Source organism: Microplitis mediator, chromosome 5 (genome assembly GCF_029852145.1).
Source record: "Microplitis mediator isolate UGA2020A chromosome 5, iyMicMedi2.1, whole genome shotgun sequence".
In the NCBI taxonomy this organism is placed as follows: domain Eukaryota; kingdom Metazoa; phylum Arthropoda; class Insecta; order Hymenoptera; family Braconidae; genus Microplitis; species Microplitis mediator.
The window spans coordinates 25,043,394-25,049,393 of NC_079973.1; positions in this window are offsets into that span (position 1 = coordinate 25,043,394).

A 6,000-nucleotide genomic window follows, 5' to 3' on the forward strand; every position below is an offset into this window, starting at 1 on the left:
AAATAGTAACTACAGGTTCGAATTTCAATCGAATTTTGATATTCGATATTATACGAATGATTCATAAGTACAAATAATTCGTAGGCCATTAAAAAATATTTATACAAGAATTAAAAAAAGTAAATTTGCAGAAAAGTTTAAATATTCAGCCGATCTACGTTAATTTTTTTGTTAAAAAATTCTAATTAGGAATAACATAAATAATAATCGATTTTAAAAATTTAGCCAATGAAATCCAAGAGTTGAGATTGCGCGGGTTTTTCCATGGAAGCAATGGCACTCATACCTGATTTACTTACACATAGCATGCACTTGTGCTTATGCGTGTTTGCATTCATCAGTTCATAAGACCTCCCCCACCTGTCAGAGGGGTGGATTTCTGGGTACGAGGGTAAATACGCATACCGGAGTAAGTGAAAAAACGTATGATGTACACTCATCGCCAGCGCTATCGTCGTTAGAACACTGATAGAGAAAATGTGCACGTGCATACAGCCGATATTGCACAATGCATGTAACTCTATATATACATATATAGCGGGGTTTGTTAGTATATATATGCATATGGGTGAATATACTCGGTGGACAAGGGAGTCAGAGGGTGAGGAAGAGCTTGAAGGGCTTCCATTATATGCGTTCGCGCACCCCTACGCAATACTCTACTTCACTCACTACATATATATATATATATATATATATATATATATATATATATATATATATATAGATGAAGAGAGAGAACGAGAGTGAATCCTGAGATATTTTGTGCTCTACTCTATCGTACTAATAGGCTCTAGCAAGTTACGCACTTGGTATATATACCTGCACAATTACATCCTGCAAGTGCTGGTGTGTTCGCCTTAAGTCGAGAGGACGAATAAATATATATATACATATATATAAAGATGTAGGACGTGATGTAGTGAGGACTTTTGCTTGTTCTTACAGTGTAAGAGCGTATTTGTCGAGTGCCCTTGTGCGCGAGCGCGTTCACTTCGACCTCTTGTAAAATAAGTTCCTGGAGCTTTCTCGGATACAAGAACTTTTTTTTAGTGAGACTTTAAGTCGCTACGAGCTCGAGCACTTGTTACTCAAACAAAGAGTAACTCACGTGAAATTAATTTCTTAAGAATTGTCGAGTTTTTTTTTTATTTCAGACCAATCTGGGCTCCTTGTCAAGGCATTCAATAATACTTATGGAAAATATATTTTTAATTAAGACATTGAACCGATTGATTAAATATTTTACATTCTATTTATTGTAAATTATTCGGGGGTAGAATAACCGGTACACCTGGAGGGATCAGTTCTCAAATGCTCTTTAGTAGCCGAGGAAAAATTGAAGACAATAAATCTGAGTTGTATCTATGAAAAAGTAAATTGTCGGAGCAGAGATGGAATTGAGGAGAGATAAGGACGGGAATAGCGTTAGGCAGTTTAATATTTGGGTTAAGCCGTGAATGACAGTGAAACTGCGTCGATCTCTTGGAATCCCCGTTCAAGGACATCACAAGAGGATAAGAGAAATGAGAGCAGGAAAAAAGCCGTTGCGAGGAAAATTTAACTCAACTTTGCGTGAGGGTCAGAAAAGAGGGAGTACGATAGTATAATATATTGCGCCGAATATATATTTCCTATCTACGCAATTGTTTTTTTTTTATTTATTATTACGCAATGATAAAAACAATAAGGGATCTAAATTGATTCCCCATCAATCATTTGGTTTAAAAGTAAATTTTCATAGATTGTTTCAAGTCGAGAATAAATTTAAGCCAAAAAAATATAAAACAGATAAATTCATTGGAGATAATAATAAAAAGTTAATATTTATCGGATCGGCCAGCAAAGTGTCTGGGTAAAGCGTCGATCCGAGTATAATAGAATCGCTCGCGTATAAACCGTCAGCGTCAGACGACACCAGGGCAAAGGGTTATATTACTCAGCTATAGCTCGTAACAGAGTTGGTCCCTGTGCTGAGATTAAAAGGAAGTCATCTCCTGCCCCTCACTCTTTGCAGCCCCTTCCTCTCCTTCCGTCTTTCCATCAATCACAATTATATCCTCTCTTTACCCTACCTACTATCGTTCATAATTACTGCTTGTGACTTTGTCACAACTGATTCTGATGCTCTGATGCTCGAACGAGGCTTGGGTTCGAGACCGTGTTTGTCAACCCGCCACCGATCTCTGTCGACACCAACACCGTTACGTTTTTAAAACCCACATACAACTTGCCAGCCATTGAAATACTCAGCAGTGAACAGTTTAAATAAATTTTAAATTTGAAAAAAAAAAATGGGCACCGACAATTTGTTGAACACAAAAAATTTTTAATTACTTCCTGATTATTGGGAATTTCGAAGAGATTCTAAAAATTTAATTTAATTTTTAGTCAAAAATAATTTTTATCAGGCTTCCGGTCATAATTAGGTGGAGATAATTTTCAAAAATTTAAATTATTCAAAAATACCAACGGTTTCAGTCAAAATAGACACAAATGGATTGTGCAGACGGTGAGCAAATTTACGAAAAAACAATTACTTGGTCAGACATCCCATTGTGCTTAGTTCTTCATAAATATAAAAATAACTACATAAATAAATTGGTAATTAGTAATAATTAGAAATAATCAAGCAATTGACGAGCTATCTTTATTTTTAGAAAATTTGTACGAAAATAGAACAAGTAAAAGTATTGAATAAATAAATAAATTTTGATTGGCGACTGCGGATTGTTTACTATCCACGGCGGCTACCACAAAATAAAAACACCCTACTAAAAGTCCACGTGGTCTTTCCGTAGTAGAAATTTGCGGGGCATCGATCGCCGTCGAAACCGCTGCCCACGCGCCCTGTGTCGCCCATGACATTTGTTCTTGACATTCACTCCAAAACTGATGCTTGCTCTCTGCTTCTATATGCCCTCAAAATATATACATATACATAAATATATATATTTAATAATTTTTATACAAATTCCTAAGGTGAATAAATTTTGACATTTTTCTGAAATCTAAAATTAATATTTAGAATTACATTAATTATTTTTTTTTTTTTATTAAGCTTTAATTTACGTCAGAGGCTTAAACATGATAAAAATTAATAAGTAAAGTCCTGAAGAAAAATAACAGCATAAATTTAAGTGTCGAGATGTGTAAATTGGCGGGCGATCGATAGAACCTATCCGGTTCCTCTGTACATTAAAAGCACCGTCTCGTGCAGTACAAACCCTGTGATCTTATATTAGTGTATAGTATTATATGTTAGAAGTAGTGTAAAGTATCGTGGAAGCGACCATCGGAGTCTTACACCAGCCACGAAAGTTAGGGGATGATTTCATGGCACTCATATTAAATTCAAAAGTGCGCGCGCACAAGCTTTTAAAACTTGCAATAAATTTAAAAAATACAAGAAACAGGAAACGGTTTTGCAAAAAAGGGCTTAAGTTTCTCTTGCATAGAAAGAGAGAGTAAAGATTTTATTTTAAATGAGGCTGAGTGTAATGTATTTTTTTTATTGCGTACACGCATGATGCTGGAGCCAACCCAAACCCAAACGTTTTCTCTTAACTTGGCGCACGAGGTTGCGTTACGCGCACTGGTTACCATGGTAACCTCGTGGCTACGCATTGATCGCAGAATCCCAGCGCGTTGTGTGACGAACACCAGTAATAGTAAGAGAGAGAGGGAGAAAGAGAGGGAGAGAGAAGGAGACTTGAGCTTGCTTGTGTATCTGCACTACTACACAAGTAAACTGATGAAGAGAGAGTAACTAAGGGGAAGATATTTTATATACATATACACGCAATATAAGGGTGAAAGAGTACATATACTATTGTGTAAGCAAGTTTCTTTACGCACGTACGCAATAGTCAAAATGGCGTATTTATGTGTGTACGTTTACTTTCAGAGGATTTCTTTCCTTCTTTTTTTTTTTAAAGTTTAAAAAGTTATGAGAGTATGTTATGATATGCAAGATGTGTGGCCTCATGTTATATATATATATGTATATATATATATGTATATATTTCAATGCGTTGAACGTGACTGACTCCTTTACTTTCTTTTTACCCCATCGAGAAATTTAGACAAAGACAGAATAAAAGTGCCGGGGAAGGGAAAAGGGGGAGGAGGGGGTGGATAGCGCGGGTGTGCGTACGCCTCGGAAAAAAAAATCATTATGAGTGACTTAGAACTACTTGATTTACTACGCAGTTGCGTCGTTTGCGGAATTTTATTTTTTTTTTTTTTAACGTAAAATATTGAATGGTTTTTTTACTTTATGTTACTGTACACATTTTTTTTTTTTTTTTATTTAAGAAGGAAGAGAACCTGGGTTTCGAGTATGGAGAAAATATTTTACGAAAGCTTACTTTTATGTAGTATTCGAATTCATGTAGTATTGTGGATATATTTATTATGTAATATTGTATATATGATAATGTCTAAGGAGATTTGGGAGGTGAAATATTGAGTGGTAAAAGTTTGGGAATAATAATTTTATTTTATTCTAGCAATCGATTCAAGAATTTATTTGAATAATTTTTTCTCATGAATTTGCATGAGCCCTTTTTTAATTTAAAAATTTTTTTACAAATTGCCGATTTAAATGTTTGAAGTTTTAGCTGAGTATTTTTTTAAAAATAAACAGAGGTGATAATTGTGTACCGAGGGTGTGAAAAATTTGGATCGATATATACTTAATATCTGAGCGATCGATATAAGCCGACAATTCTTTTCTGTATGGCAGCGTTGCAGGAGCGTACCGTAAATATAAAACCCTGGGGCTCTGATTGCCAAAATAGAGCTTGGCAAGACCTCTGATGCGACAGCAAGAAAATTTAAACAATTTATTTAAACTGTGACGTGTATAAATGGATAAGAAGCCTCAGATACTTGGATACCCAGCAGGACACGCATAAGAATTATTTACAATAGATTTATATTCATGCACTTTAACACAAATCGTCTCGGGAAATGATGCCCATCTGACTCTTCTCTGTTGTCCTGGAAATAAAGTATCAATTGCTGGCCATTTCCCAACTGTGAAGGACAAAATGACTCGGCAACTGATCCTTGTATACCTCCAGGACCTTTAGTTCAGTTAAAGGTAACTCTGACCTCATACTAAATTTTTTTATTTCCCAATAAAAAGAAAAGCAAAATAAATAAAAAATTTTCCCATACCTACAGGAAAAAATAAAATTTTGTAAACCTGAGTAAATATTTACTTTATAATTTTGAATTAATAGTTTGTAAAAAAAATTATTTTCATAAAAATTTTTATTTTTTTTTGTTTATATTTACATTTATATAAATGGGTTAATTTCCGCGTAGCATAGGTCATTTTTGACCCTCGCACTCGGCTGTGGATATCCTTCCAAGTTGTGTTTAATTCTTGTTACCTAAACTAAACCACCGGTCGGCGAAAGCCACTCGTTTGCTGTGTGCTTAAGCGAGGTAACCTTGAGGAAGAAAAATAGTGAGCGGAAAAGCTCCGGAAAATTCGGTACCGGCAGCTGAAATGGAGAGTAAGTATATAGGTAACCGGGTGGGGCTGGGGCCAATGAGTGGATGAGTGAAAGAGGAAAAGAGGAAAACGTGTAAGAGCAACGTGTGTCCTTGTTGGCGCGGAAAACACGGCACGTGGCACGTGGCACACTATGAATTTTTTGGCCTTGAGGGATAATTCAAGCTGTCACTGAACCACCTACGCACTTTCTTTTTATCCATCTCGTCTGTCATTCTTACTACAGTATACCGAAATACTTATTTATTGAAAGTATCAATAAAAGCGCATATTTTGAAATTTTTGATTATTTTAATTATCAGCAATTGATAAATTTGTATGAGATGTAAATAATTAACAGCAAATTAACCACACATAAAAAATTGGTTTATTGAATGCTAATGAAATTTGATTTGAACGTAACTTTGATGAACGCTTAATAAATAACAATGAATTTTATTAACACCAAATAAATTTCTCTCTGGGTTCACCAA